Here is a 15,162-nt window from a genome sequence, read left to right as displayed (position 1 = left end):
CCCTCGTGACCGTAGGTTCTGTTTCACTATCTCATCCCTCCCGTGACAGAGCTGGGAAATGAATCCACTGGTGGAAATGCAAAGAGTCATAGATTCCTAGATTCCAAGGCCAGCAGGAACCATTGTGGTCATCTAGTGTGTCCTCCTGCATAGCCCAGGCCAGAGACTGTCCCCAGAATAATTCCTGGAGTAGCTTTTTCCACTCGCAATTTTAAAATTTTCCGTGATGGAGAATCCACCTCGAGCCTGGGTAAATTTTTTTATTGCTCTCACCGTTAAAAATTGTTGTCTTATTTCCAGGATTAATTTTTAAGCTTCAACTTCCAGCCACTGGATCATATTAGACCTTTGTCTGCTACACTGAAGAGCCCCTGATTAAATATTTGCTCCCCGCGTGCATGCTACAGACTAAACTCAAGTCACTCTTTAACCTTCTCTTCATTAAGGGCTAAGCCTGAGAGATGCCCCCTTGATTCCTGGAGTAGAAAGGGCTCAGCATCTCGAAGGGTCAGGTGCAAGGTTCGTTTCCCTGTCACTGTTTGGCCCATGGAGGCCTCCCTGGAGCATCTTCCCTTGAGCAGATAGAAAACACCCCTTTTGTAGGTTCTGTACTGCTGCAGTATTTGAGCATCCTGCAAGTAAAGTCTCTAGTGAACTTCAGACTTTCAGGATCCTCACCAGACTGCAGATTCAGCTGGGGCAGTGGAAATGCTCCATACACAGGGGAAAGTTCTGAGGCTGTCTTGGCTCTGGATTGCTAGTGTCCTTTTGGATGCTCTGAGTCTCGAGTGGGGAGGAGTTAATACTTCTTTGATCTTCCTAGTTAGCTGTTGCCCTGAGAGGCCAGTGGGGAAACTGCGGGCAGCTCCTCACCGTTGAACTTAGCCAGCAAACGGCGCACGTTACCCCTAGGCATAAAAAAACACCATAGGGTATTTTTATTCCCCGCATTAGGTAAGTGCCAGCATGCAGGCCTGGCATGAAGGCGGTTCTGGCGAGGACCCGAACGGGTTCCTGCTGCCATGTTGCGTGGCCTTTGTTCAGATTTCCCTCGCTTGGTTTTGTTGCTCCCGGCCCCCTCTCTGCCTCTTTCAGCTAAGAGCACAGTTAAAAATCAGCCTCCCTGAGAAAGTTGTTGGGGTCTCGAGTTTCAGGCTGTTGTCGGTTTTGAGTGGAATGAGGATGAGGAATGCCACTTCGCTCCATCTGCCCTCCGCTAATCCCCAGACAAATGCAGCCTTCCCATCTGTGCTGCTGAGTCTCAGGTCCTATCACACCAGGCACTTTATCTAAATGACTTTGGCCAAAGATAAGGTAATTAATTACAGTGGGATTAGAAAACAGCCCAGGCCTGGCTTTGCCTATCAGTAAAAACCTATGCTAGGCTGGCCCTGACCCTGCACTAGAAGTGTAGGTCATTGTTGCCCAAAGAGAGAGGTTTGAGGAAATGCACTGCCTGCCTTAGGGACAGTCCTCCCTTGGATGTATGAACGCCCTGATCATCAGCAATTAACACGGAGCTCCTGCATTGCTCCCGCTGCCCAGCTGTATCCTTCCATCACAGGGGCCGTTAGTGCTCAGGAGAGAGGCTAGCAGGAGGAGCCTGGAGAGTGAAGCCCCCAAAGAGAAAGCAGCTGTAAGAGTAAGGGGGAATTCATCCATCGTGCCCTGCTCAGTTCTTAATACCTCTGCTGAGGCCCCCAGCAAAGGGGTCATGCAAGTGCCAAGTGTGCTGGTGGTTCTGAGTTACTCACCGTGACTTGGACTGAGACCCACAGTGCTCGTTACATGGATGTCCCCATCCGTTCATTGGATTCCCGTTGTCTCCATGGTAAACAGTTTATATGAGTCAATCACAAATCATTGGGCTTGATGGATGAAATTTTATGACCTATTATCCAGGGTCAGACTAGATAATTACAACGGTTGCTTCTAAAATGTCTGTCTCTGTCTCTTGCAATCTCTGAAACTCGTATGTTTTATTTAAGTTGCCCCACACCCTGGGGAACCAGCTGATCTGGTGGCTCTTCCATCTCTCCGTGATATTTACCTTCCTGGCAGATCCTCCATCTTTACTCCTCTTTGGATTAAATTCCTTTTCCTTGTAAGGTTTCGCTTGTGCTCTTCCTCAGCATTGATCCCCTGTCCCCGTCAAGAGTTTCTTATTCACCCATACAAAGCTCTGTCACTGGGTTCAACGTTCCTTTTGTCACCTCACATGTGTCATCTCAGCCTTTCTTGGCCCTGCAGATGTTTGTGACTCAGGGATTGCCAGGGTTGAGCCATCTCTGAGAACCTAAACGGGTGAAAGCTGCTAGAAACCAGCCTGGTCACCTAGTTGTGGTCTGTGCAGTTAATCCCTTTGCTTTTGTGCTGTATCCATTTCATTGGTGTGAGCACTGAGGCATGGGGAAATGGCATGACTCGGGATGGCCACACAGTGAGTCAGTGGCAATATCGGGCATTCATCCCAGACTCCCAGCCCCGGGCTGATCCTCTAGATTGCAGCTGTCCCTTCAGTCTTTTTTTCTTTTTTTTTTAATTGTTGTATCACCTGGTCACCTGCAAGAACCAGGTCTCTTTGCATTATTGCTAAGTTGCAAACTCCAAGGTGCCACATTTGATACTGTACGTGAAAGTGACCGGACGGAAACGCAGCCGGTACCTGCCTGTGTGTGAACGAAGCGTCCGGAGAGGGCCCAGCTACGCTGCCAAAATGGGATCTGTGGTGCCATAATGCTGTACTGCTGCCCACTTTCTAATGGAGCTGTGTCGTTGGGGGGCGGAATTTGGCTGGGCTCTGCCAGGTTTGGGGCAGGCCTATTCCCCTGGGAAATCCCACCTCTCCTCCTGCTCCTGCCCCCCAACTGAGCAGTGGGAGGGGTGGGGGGGTGGGATCCCTGTGAGGAGATTGCCATGGAGACCTCTTACCCCGGAGTCCCCTCCTGCAGGTTCCACTGAAGGGGATGAGCTGGGCCTTTGTTACTGAACATCTAGTCCTGGCGTGTAGTTCTGACGGCCCCTCAGGCTACCCGTCGTCAGCAAAGCAGCCCAATCCATTCCAGCTCCATCCGGGCTGGGATCAGAACAGTGCCAGCACCCGCCTCGTTTACAGCTGGCCGCAGTCAGCAGGATGCTAGCATACTCTTCCCACCTCTGGTGGGCACGGCCCGGGTTATAAACCCACCCTGGACTGCAGCATAACCCTGAATGAGAGCGAGTTACAGAAACCACGGAGGGACTCGAACCCCAAGCAGGGAAATGGGGCTAGAGCCCAGCTCAGATGTCTGGACCAGTCTGATTGCGGCAGGGTGAGAGCCTGGTGCAGAACTCAAGCCCACAGGTTTCTGTACAATAGCCATTCAGTCGAGCTGAGAACACAGCAGAGACCCCTCCTGTTGCTACTCCAACCTGTCCTCTCTCGCCTAAGGAAGAGACATCAGGTAACATTGTGGCAACAGGTGCTGGAGAAAAGAGGTCAAGAGATTGTGTTACATAAACCCAGCCAGAGCGCTGCTCCGGCAAAGAGCCTATGTGAAGAGAACATGAAGAAACCTAGAACAATGGAGAGGGACAACAGCTGGTAGCTCACTCCAAGGCCACCTGTGGCTGGATTACCAGGTGGCCCTTGCCCCATGTAACGTGCACCTAGGTGAGGCAGGTGCTGCCGAAAGAGCCTCCGCATTGATTATGGGGAAATGCCCACTTGCAATTCCTGTGCAAAGGGAAGGGAACCTTCTGCATAAATCGTTATAATTGAGCCTTTGCTGGTTTTAGTTTAAGGGTGACACTGGTGTCATGTGGCTACAGCAGGGTTCTAATAGTCAGGATTCAACCACTTTGATCCCCTTCTCTGCCACTGACTTGCTGGGCAATCTTGGTCAAGTCACTTACCCTCTCTGTGCCTCTGTTTTCCAATCTGTAAAATGGGGTTAATGCCCACTGCACCAGAGGGCAGTGAAACGTACAGGACTCCGTGGATTTTAAGGCCAGAAGAGAATGTTTATGAGCATCTAGTCTGACCTGTAGAACACAGACAATGGGACCCTACCCAGTGGTTTAGTATTTGCAAAGTACTTTGAGATTCTCCAACGGAAGGTGCTGGGGAAGTGACGCTATGTATAGGATTAGTTTTATTGAAAGCATCAGCTCCTGTTTTGAGAAGACATTCTGCAGGGTCTCCAATGCAGCTGCTGTGTTCATTGTACCACTGGCATCAGGCCTGTCTCATTCGCCAGGCCGGTAAGTTCTCCAGTTTGTTCCTCCTGAGGCGTGCAGGGAAATGTCTGCAGATGGGCACCCACCGTGGCGGACAGTTCTACATCCTGTGAGCTCTGGGGAACGAAGCCTCAGAGCAGTTGGAAGCGAGCGCTGGCTGCCTTTGCTGATTTCCCAGTAATCCTGCGCTGCTGATTGTCAAAGGGGAAATGTGGTGAGCCCATATTTGCATGAGCCCTTGGGAAGGGGGTTTGGTGCGTCCATTGTGCTGTCTTTGAGCATCGTCTCCTGTCATGTGATCAAAGGGATTAGCAGCCAGGGGATCATTCTTCTTTGCTGCTGAAGGCCTTGATCTCTCTCTGCTGGCTGGAGAATGCCTCTCAGCCTGTGGCAGAGGGTGTGGGGATGGGCCTGGCTGGCCGGAAGCCTGGGTTTTGTCTTCAGGATGCTGTCCAATCTGCCTTGAATGTGGGTGGAAATAGCTTCTTTCCCCTTTGGTGTCATCATCTGGTGGTTGCATGTGGGAGGGAAGAGGGGTGGAGGGTTGAGAGACTGCCCAGTTCTGATCTCTCTAGGGCCAATCCCGCAGCAGTCAACGGAGAGAAGTCAGAAGAGGATCTAGTGCACAGGTGTTCATGGGACCAATCCTCAGCCTTCCCGACCCTTTAGCTCCCACTTGGCAGCTGCCTGGCGGTACAGTGTGCCCTGCCTGGGGAGGGTTCCCACGCTGGTCCCTGGCCCAGGCAGACTCCGACCTGGCAGGAGGCTGTCTGGGGGATGGTGTCACCTGGGGATGCACATTTGTTGCAGACACATGGCAGCTGCAAGATACAAACTGAAACCGACTGTGGATTAGCAGCGCCGCTCGCTTGATCTTTAGTTCCCAAATTGGATTTTGGTGCAGCCGGGGACTGGGAGGAGATAGCACTGTTTCAGCTTCCCTTCTTATGCTTGGCATGCCCCTGCCCCGCCCATACTGGAGAGCAGGGAAGCTATCGGTGCCTCCAAATCACGGGTGTCTCTTCTATTGCCACTCCGTTCCCCCACCCCACCACGCAGGCTGGTGTTGGTTTGTGCCTGTATCCAGCATGACCACGTTAATCCTCCTTATGCCAACTTGGGGAGGGGTCGGAAGGAGATGCCCTGTCTGTCTGGGTCTCTCCTGTTGGTGGATGGACTCCAAGTCGAGGGCTTTTGTGCAGATTTTCCATGTGGGTTGAGTCCCCACAGCTGAGACGGGAGCAACCGTGGACAGTAGAAAGCAGCCACTGGGGTGACCAGGCAGAGCTGAGGTTAGGCACCAGACCAGAATGTTCCTTGTAATAGTAACGTAGCCGGTGATAACTGCCTTTGCTTTCCAGTTAGGTCACTCCCTTGCAAATCCTAGGGCACCAGCGCTGAGGATTTCCCAGTGCTGGTTCCTGACCCCAGATCTCCTTTTCCAATCTCCTCCTGACTTGTGTGCTGAAAATAGCAACGCCCCAGAGCCAAGGGGCAACTAGCAGCCGTGCTCGCTCCCGCTCCTGCCATTGCATTGCGGGACTCGGGACAGGCTGCTCTTTGATGCACATGGGATCCTAGAATATCAGGGTTGGGAGAGACCTCAGGAGGTCATCTAGTCCAACCCCCTGCTCAAAGCAGGACCAATCCCCAACTAAATCATCCCAGCCAGGGCTTTGTCAAGCCGGGCCTTAAAAACTTCTAAGGAAGGAGATTCCACCACCTCCCTAGGTAACGCATTCCAGTGCTTCACCATCCTCCTAGTGAAATAGTGTTTCCTCATATCCAACCTAGACCTCCCGCACTGCAACTTGAGACCATTACTCCTCATTCTGTCATCTGCTACCACTGAGAACAGCTGAGCTCCATCCTCTTTGGAACCCCCCTTCAGGTAGTTGAAGGCTGCTATCAAATCCCCCCCCCCCATTCTTCTCTTCTGCAGACTAAATAACCCCAGTTCCCTCAGCCTCTCCTCATAAGTCGTGTGCTCCAGCCCCCTGATCATTTTCGTTGCCCTCCGCTGGACTCTCTCCAATTTGTCCACAACCCTTCTGTAGGGTGGGGACCAAAACTGGACGCAATACTCCAGATGGGGCCTCACCAGCGCCAAATAGAGGGGAATAATCACTTCCCTCGATCTGCTGGCAAGGCTCCTACTTATACAGCCCAATATGCCATTGGCCTTCCTGTCAACAAGGGCACACCGCTGACTCATATCCAGCTTCTCGTCCACTGTAACCCCTAGGTCCTTTTCTGCAGAACTGCTGCCTAGCCAGTCGGTCCCTAGTCTGTAGCGGTGCATGGGATTCTTCCTTCCTAAGTGCAGGACTCTGCCGCTCTTTGATAGACTAGTGATGATACTGCTTATACAAGGCTTTCCATCTTCGAAGTCCTCTGTCAGTATTCGCTCGTTGCCCACCTCAGGCGCTTTGTGGGGGTTCGGTGCATTGCTGTGAACCAGATGGGCAAACTGTGGCACAGAGGTGACATGTCCAAGGTCAGACAGTGAGTCAGTGGCAGAGCTGGGATTAGAACTCGGGTGCAGCCGGCTCCCAGTGCTGTGTTCGGACCTCCGTGTGCATAGACGCCCTGTGCGCTCAGCGTGCATAGACAGCCGCATCGAAACATGTCTGTGCGGGTTAGCGAGGGGGCCACCCTGCGGCTCGGGAGCCAAGCATCCCCAAACTTTGGGGAAGCTCTGGAGTCCTGTCAGGAAACTGGGATTTTATCTTTTTCATGGGCCCAGCCGATCTCTCAGATCTGAGCTTCCCAAACACTGGGCAAGTCTCAGTGTCCGTCTGTTCTCATCACACCTCCTCGACCCCTTGTCCCTCGCCCAGCCAGAGCTGCCAGCTCCGCTCAGGGCTGGAACGCAATCCCTGCACTTCTTGCCTTGCACCGATTGTCCCGGAGCCGGGGCTTTGCCTCGGTTGCTAGGATTCGCGGCTGACTCAAGCCCCACCATGTGGGGGTGGAACAAGGAGTGAATTATAGAGAGCTCAGTCGCTCGCTGGGAGCCAGCAGCCAGTTCTCCCGCCAGAGCACAGAGCAAACAAAGGTGCGGCGGAAGCACTCCCTGCGTGCAGCTATTAGAGACGCTTTCTGAAGATACAGCTGCAATTGCCGGCCCTCGGGTTGATTTGGGAAATGCACCAGTTGCTCGCTCTTGTCTCCTGCCACATCTTGTCCCATTATCGTTGAGCCAGGGGGCAGTTCCCTGCATGCACCGTTCAGGCTGGAAGCAGAGGGGACACACCAGACTGGCAAGTGCATCTCAGGGGTGCAAAGCTCCCGGCGTGTAGGGATCACAAATCCTTGGCAAGCTGAAGACGGGACAGGGGATGGTGTAGGGGGAGGAAGGACAGTTTAGTGGGTAGGGCACTAGCCTGGGCCTTAAGGAGACCCAGGCTCAAGTCTCTGCTACACCATAGGGGCCCTGTGTGACCTTACATGAGTCACTTCGGGCTTGTCTACACAGCGAGTTACTGCACCGCAAGCCTGGGAGTGAACCCGGTGTGCCGGCTCGCTGTGCAGTAACTCGCTGTGTAGACAGGCCCCCGGTCTCTGGGCCTTAGCTTCCTCTCTGTTCAGTGGGGATAACAGCACCTCCAAGTCTCCCAGAGGTGGTGTGAGGCCAAATACGGTAAGGACGGTGAGGTGATCCCGTGCAGAGGGATGCGGCCATAGGAAGGACCTTAAAGCAATGGAAGCTTCACTCCTGCCAAGGGGCTGCGGGGGCAAGAGGAGCTCTCGGGCTCCATGGCCCATCTAGGGCCAGCTCTGGGGGCGATCCTTGGGACATGGAGGCCTGTCTGTTAGCAAGCAAGGACGTGGAGGCCTAGACTGTGTCCCAAGCAAACGCGCTCCCCAAAGGCCATGCCACCAAGCAGCTCCCAGACGGCATGGGGCGGCTCCCGGCAGCTACTGCCCTGGGCCAGATTGCAGCGAGTGACCGAGCTGCCAAAGTCTCTGGGTCCCTGCGAACAGTGGGCCTGGGGAGCAGGCTGAGGAACCTGCAACTGAGAGGCTGGCTTGGGTGGTCTCTGCTGGGCTGCTAGCTAGCTAATCATCTCTGCACTTAGCCGGCCCTGGGCTCTGTGGGATCTGAGCCTGCGCTCAAGTGACAGGGGAGAGGCACTCAGCAGGGGCAGCTCTTCCCGGGCACCTTTTAACCCTTTCTGCTCCTGCTCAGCCCTGATTCCTTTCCTATCGGGAGAGATTTTACAGCTTGTTGGGTCGAACAGGAGACCGGATTGCGGATCCAGCACGGGTGGATTCCCCACGCCCACTTGTAATCTTTGCTGGGACTTTTCTAGCCTTGTGGGAATCAGCTTCCCCCAGGTGGTGGGGGTCGGGTGCTTCCTTTAGCGCTTGCTCCAAGCGCCGAGGGAGTCCCATGCCGTGGCAATGAGCAGTGGCCGTGGGCTCTGCTGAGCGTGGGCGCTTGGTGTGGTTCTCGTGACTGTACTAAGGTTGTCTCCAGCGGGCAGAGAGCTGGGCCTGTTTCTGCTCAGCCATGCTCCAGACTGGCAGTGTCTGCGCCAGGATTTAGGACGGACGGGTAGAGCAGGGGCATGTAAGGAGGAGCAACTGCCTTCCCCCAAACCTGGCTGAAATAGAGGGAACAATCAGGCTGTTTACATGATGCCTGGGAGTTTTCTGACCAGGTGCCAACTTCCCTGTTCAAAAAGTTCCTTCAAGTTGCTCTAAGGCTGGGTCATGAGAGCCGCATTTCCTCCTCGACGCAGTGTTTTGCCAACAGCTGTTGATCACCCAGGCTGCACCATGCACCCAGTGCCAGAGGCTGGTACGTTCGCCACACACCTGAGGCCGATGCGATTGCATTCAGCTACAGGTGCCCTTCTCAGTCCCAAGTGCAAACAGTGCAGGACACAAACCCACAGCCTTCAGGAGCCCCAACACAGCTCAGCCACCTGCGTCCTCTTCCCCACGGCTGTGGGTCCCAGGGTATCTAGCAGCATCAGCATCCGACACACCACAAGGCACCGGCTCTCCTTGGACTTACCGAGCCACAGCGAGCAGCAGCCCTGCGGATCTGCCAAGCGTTGGCTCTGTGGTCTGGTTGTGATGCCCAGAATGAGGCGTCTTCACCCCAGCTGCTGATGTCTCTGGTGCCTTCTCCCCAGGCTTCACTGCTACACAGGGTCTATCCCACAATGCTTTGCTTCGTAGTTGGAAATTACCTAGAAGCCCCGGATCCCGGCACCGTGTCTGGGCGCTAGATGTTCCAGAATTCACTGGGCCGACCCCGGAGGCGTGGCACTCGTTCTGACACAAACGGCGGCCTGCCGCGGAACTGATGTGCCCGGGGCAGTCTCCTGCCGTCGCGTGCGGGGGCATCTGGGCAGGCTCTGTGCTCCAGGCAAGCGTCCCATGAATAGTGATGAATCCCCAGCTGTTAGCTCGCACTTTTCATCCCTCGCTCTCGATGCCGCTTTGCAAGGGGGGGTCGCTGCCATTCGCCCCGTTTTGCAGACGGGGAAACGGCGGCCCAGAGCGGGGAATTGACTTGCCCAAGGTCACCCCGCGACAGGACCAGGATCAGAACCCAGGCCTCCTGAGGCCCCGCTCCTGTGCTCCACCCACTACAGCTATTGCCCCGGTCTCAGGAGCCCGCAGCCCTGACAGCAGTAACCCCACGGGGCCCAAAACAGGTCAGATGCAATCGGTACCGTCTGCCCGTTGCAGCATCCAGCCTCCTGAGGGCCAGGGCTGCGTCGCTGGGGAGGGAAGAGCCGCTCGGCCCCCCGCTCCCCTCTGGCAGGCTAGGGCAAGAGCAGAGTACGTTCTCCTGCACTGTCAGGCCATTAGATAAGCGTGTGGTTCCCGCGCTATAAAGCATTTGAAGCCAACTGTTTTCCCTGCAGGGGCGATAAGAGCTGGGGAGCGCCCTGCCTCCCCAAGGGCTACGGGCGGCTGATGTCCCTGTTATGTTACTGTGGGTGGGACAGATTTATGGATCCCTGGCAGAGCGGGAAACTGCCACTGGGTGAAACAGATACGGTTTGGCGGCAAAGCCCGGGTGGTGGTGTTTTTTTTGAGTGTGGAGAGAATTTAGAGAGACTCCCTGGATCCTGGCTGCAGGCCCAGTGAGCAGCAGTTCAGGGAATGCCAGTAACAAAGGAATTATTCTCTTCTCCCACCCGCCATTCTCTGCTCCTTCCCCTCCCCGGGCTGGTACTTTCCTAGGCAGCTGTTGGAAAGCATTGGCCTGCAGCAGGAGACTTCATCCCAGCCCCAACCCTCCCACCTGCTCTCACCCCAGGAATGGGGGGCTGTCCTCTTCCCGCCGGGTCCCCTTCTCCGGGCCAAAGCTGAGGCAGATCCGTTAGTCTCAGGGTCTGGTAGGCCGTCATGCCGCTTTGCAGAGCCGGTGTCGCGGTGTGGCTGGGTTGTACCCATGCCAGAGCACCATGTTGCCCCTGGATGCAGCCCTCTTTGGGCTTAGGGACAAGCGCTGAGCTCTGCCAGCTTTGCCCAGTGGATGCAGGGTTTTCCCTGGCCCCGCTGAGACACGTGGTGTCAGCGGGAAACCTGGCCTGGGCAGGCAGAGATTTGCTGGGATTCGTGGGCATCCTGCCCGGTTGTAGCTGCGATTTCGAAGGGGTCGCTAGCAGCTGCCTGACGTGGAGGGGCCCTTCCCTGTCTCCAGAGAGAGACTTTGCTTAACCACTTGCAGTCTATAACCCTTGTGTTGAGAATGACCCTGAGCTGGGCTCTGCTAGTTTCTCTGGGCTGGGCTGCTTCTTGACTGGGAAAATCAGTGGGGTTGGCACCTCTCACCTGCCGCCCACCAAAAGGAGGTGTCAGTTGGAGTGAATTGGGCCACTCTGTGACCCTCCCACCCCTTCCTCACATGAGCAATGAAATAGTTAACACTGGCAAACTTGCATCATTGCCCGGCTGTCCGAGTTAAGTCATGGAGATGACTGGGGCAGTTCACATGTCTCCAAGCTATTGAGCCGCTGTCTGCTTCCGTTCCACTCAAGTCACGTTTTTTGATTTTTTCTGTGCAATCGGCTCGGTCTGTCTTAACAAAAAAAAAAAAAAAAAGCAGAGATCCTGGAGAACGTGACAGTAGCTTCAGGGCCGTTCCAAGGCCCGATTCTAGTTCCCAGGGGAAATACGCCACTTGAGAGGTCTGTGACATTCTTTCACGAGCCACAAACAGAGGCCAACATTTTCAAACCTAGGAGCCTACGCTTAAGGCTCGGCTCCCAAGTGCATATTTAGACGCTGAAGTATCCGTGGCCTGCAGAGCTGCTGAAGGCCCCTGGCCCCCAGCACAGTCCCGGGGGCTGCAGGAAGTTCACATCTTTGGAAATCAGGCCTCCATGGATTCAGGAGCTACCCGTTCAGTCTGAGAATGCCAGCCACAGTCCTTGAGTTGGACCACGGGACGCCCTTCAGGTCAGAGCCCCTCCTTTGTTGGATTCTTTCACCTGAGGATCTCCAAGCCCTTTACAAAGGTAAGAGCCACGGAGACATGACGTGACTTGCCTGAGGACCAGAGCCCACGACGCCTGGCTCCCACCCCCTTCCTCTTGCCATTCGTCTCTCTAGCGGAGAAGTGGCTGAAGTGATGCAGAGGGAATGGCACACGGTGGGGGTCAGGGACATGGGGCGGGAGGATGTGCTGTATATTCCAGCCCCCCCCCAGAGAAATGCAGCTGGGGAAGCTGGAGAGCCTGAGCAGAAAGGCTCTTGCCAACAGCTCGTGCAGGGCAGAGGAATCAGAAAGTTGCCAAAGGGAGTGAGAGCTGCAGTTTGTGCCGGTTTGGATTGCTATGATCCGGCGGGCGGGGGAGGGAGGTAATCTGAGCGTCGCGGCGGGAAAGGCTCTGGGGCTTCGCGGCAAAACTGGCCGGGGAAAAGGCCTTTTCCACAATGAAAAACCTCTTGGAATTTGGACTCTTGCCCTGTGGCGTGAGAGTGGTGGTTGGGAGCGGAGCCGTTGGGTGACTGAGGGGGATTTGGCGGCAGGGTCCCTGGGAAAGCCGCCAGCACCTGCTGCCCAAGGTGTGTCCGTGCAGCAGGGGTGGCAGGGTTTGGGCAGGGCTCGGCTGTGCTTCCGTGCACCCAAGACTTGGTCCCCGCCTCTGTCAGAGCACCCTGGAGCACAGAGCATGTTACAAACATGACACTGAATTTTCAAGAGACAAGTGATTTTGGGGCTCCCCAGCAGGAGACATTGTCAAAGGGCCCAGATTGCCGGAAAATGCAGCTCCCCCTCACCCTGAATATCAGGCCTGTCTTGAGGGCCCCAAAGCTCTAGTCACCCAAGGTGTCTGAAGGCTTAACACCTAGGATTCCCAGGCCTTTGCTCTAACCACCAGATCCGCCCCCTCCAGGCCTATGAGGTTGGTTATTTGCTTTTGTTTTTTCCTTCCATTCAGGACTTTCCTTTGCGTTTAACATAACCCACAGATGGCTTCTTATTTCCTGGAGTCCGGTGCCGTTTGCTGTCTTTGCAGCAGCTGGCGTGAGGTGCTGGGTCCACCTGGCAAACAAACCCACCAAAGGGTGAAGTCTGGGCCTGATCCTGCATTGCTGATGCCCTTGCAGCCAATGGGAGCTCTGCTTGGGCCGGTGTTGTAGGACAGGGCCCTTGGCAAACCATTTCAAAGCGTCCCAAACATGGGACTGGTGATTTGATAGGTAAGGTTTCGTTTTAAGGCTCCCTCCCCCCCCCCCACTTTTTTTCAATTTTGCAAAGTGCTTAGTTTGCTAGGTGACGCTTTCGCTGCATAAGGCAAGTTCGCTGCCCCGAGGAGTGTGCAGTGGAGGTGGGGCGGCTACCCCAGTGTGCGCTGCGGGGGGCACTGGCAGAGCGAGGGGGGAAACGCTCCAGAGAGGGTTTCTGGGGTTGCACTCAGCTGGCCTGTCTTGCTGTGTGCGGTTTTATCGGTGCATTTCCACCTGGTGTTGAGCAGTGTGTGCGGGGGAGGGGGGGGCGATCAGCTAGGGAACGTGTGGGGGGGGGCGCAAAGGGGAGGCTGTGCTGGTGCGGGGTGGTATGGAGCCCAGAGGGGCAGAGCAGAGAGCCTGGGAAGAGCAGCTGGAGGAAATGCGAGCTGAGATGCAGGTAGCAGCAGAGGCTCCAAAATGGGCGGGTGGGGGGGTGTTTTTTTGTCACTGGAGGGATGTGGCTGGGCTGGCGGTGAAGGACAGAGAGCCTGGCATGGCTAGAGAAGAGTAGGAGGAGGGAGGCCTTGTGGCGGGGGGTTAGCGGTGGGAATGGAGAGGAGACGCTGCATGGAGGAGCTTGTTGAGGGGGGGTGGCCCCAAGGCTGGTGTGAACCGGGCGAGCGGGTTGTGGTCTGTGCTGGAGAAGAGTGGGGGGGTGGGATGGGGCTAGTTGGGTTGGAGTTGGTGGATCATGGTGGGATGTCCTGCCTGAGGTACCGGAAAGGCAGCTGAGGAAGAGACCAAAGAAGTCGAGGTGGGAGTCATTGGCGGAGAGGCAGGAGCTGAAAGCAGCGGGGGCAGGTGGGAGGGGCACAGTCCTGTGGGCTGGGGGAGACGAGCCCCCCGGTGCGATGACGACTGGGAGTCTGGTGTGGAAAGATAAATGGGTTGGGGGTTGAAGTCTGTACAAACCCCGATTCCCTCACCGGGTCCTGCTGTACATCCAGAAACGATGAGGCAGGTTCCATTTCAACCAATGCGTCCGGGCGAGGAGTGTCCCCAGGGGGCCTTTTGGCTGCTGTCTCTGAGGGGCGCTGGGCTGAAGCGCGGTGCCCTGGGTCAGCTGCTAGGTCTGGCGTGGCCTTCTGCCTGCCCTGGGCTCGCTGATTCTCGCTTTGCCGCTGCTGACTGGGGTCTGCGGGGTGGAAATTCCCACTCATTCGTCACCAGTGTCCAGGGCACTCATAGAATCATAGAATATCAGTGTTGGAAGGGACCTCAGGAGGTCATCTAGGCCAAACCCCTGCTCAAAGCAGGGCCAATCCCCAATTTTTGCCCCAGATCCCTAAATGGCCCCCTCAAGGATTGAACTCACAAGCCTGGGTTTAGCAGACCAATGCTCAAACCACTGAGCTATCACTCCCGCACCGGTCCCCCATGGCTGGGTACCGAGTCACGGGAACGGCCCCATCCTAATGGCAGGCCTGTTCTTCTGCTTCTTTAATACAAACTTGCGCAGAGAATTCACGGCTTCAGCTCTGGGAGCTGCCTCTCATCAGGTGCCCCCAGGGCTTGGATTTCTCTGGCGCTGCTGAGACCGAGCATCAGATCTGGGCTCGGGGCTCAGCTCTTGGGGCTCTGGGCTGGGAGCTTTTGGGCAAACGAGCCGAGAGGCAATTAACGGCCAGCTTCCGATAGTGTCGTGGGGCCACCTGCTGGACAAGAGACGCAGAGCACACACCGGCTGAAAGGAGCCGGGCAACCTCAGTGAGCCAATGGGATCAGTGGCACGGGTCCGGTTTGTGTCCCCTGGCTGCAAATGGGCACCGCTCCCAGCTTCCCCCGCTGCAGGCCACCGGAGCGACTCCGGCCGTCGCCGGCACTGCTGCAGGGCCCAGCGTTGCTACTCCGGTGGTAGCCTTTGGCAGGTGGAATCAGGAGTGGACAAAGGCCAGAGTGCTGGATCCTTGGCCCCCAAGTCCCCATGTTGGAGGGGACCCAGCTGCGACAGGAAGGCAGCGTCACAGGTGGAAGGGGTTAGGAAGATCAAGGACTCTGGCGTGAGGAAGACGGTGCCTCTCCGCGGGGGGCGAGGGGGTCAAGCCTGTTGGGAGCCCTCAACGTTTTGCAGTGAAAGGGGATGAAATACTGGTGGATCTTTATAGAGCATGGCCTGGCACTGCTAGATCGTAGGGAATGCTGTGTTGTCGCCCTCTCCCGGCAGCTAGCAGGGGAAGCAATGGCCAGGGGGCGGTGGACAGCTGATTGCAGGGGGGGTTGCCCGTGAGGCCAAGC

Source organism: Lepidochelys olivacea, assembly GCF_965140295.1.
Source record: "Lepidochelys olivacea isolate rLepOli2 genome assembly, chromosome: 19".
Classification (NCBI taxonomy): Eukaryota; Metazoa; Chordata; order Testudines; family Cheloniidae; genus Lepidochelys; species Lepidochelys olivacea.
The sequence above is the reverse complement of the archived record's forward strand: the minus strand, read 5'-3'. Positions refer to the sequence as shown.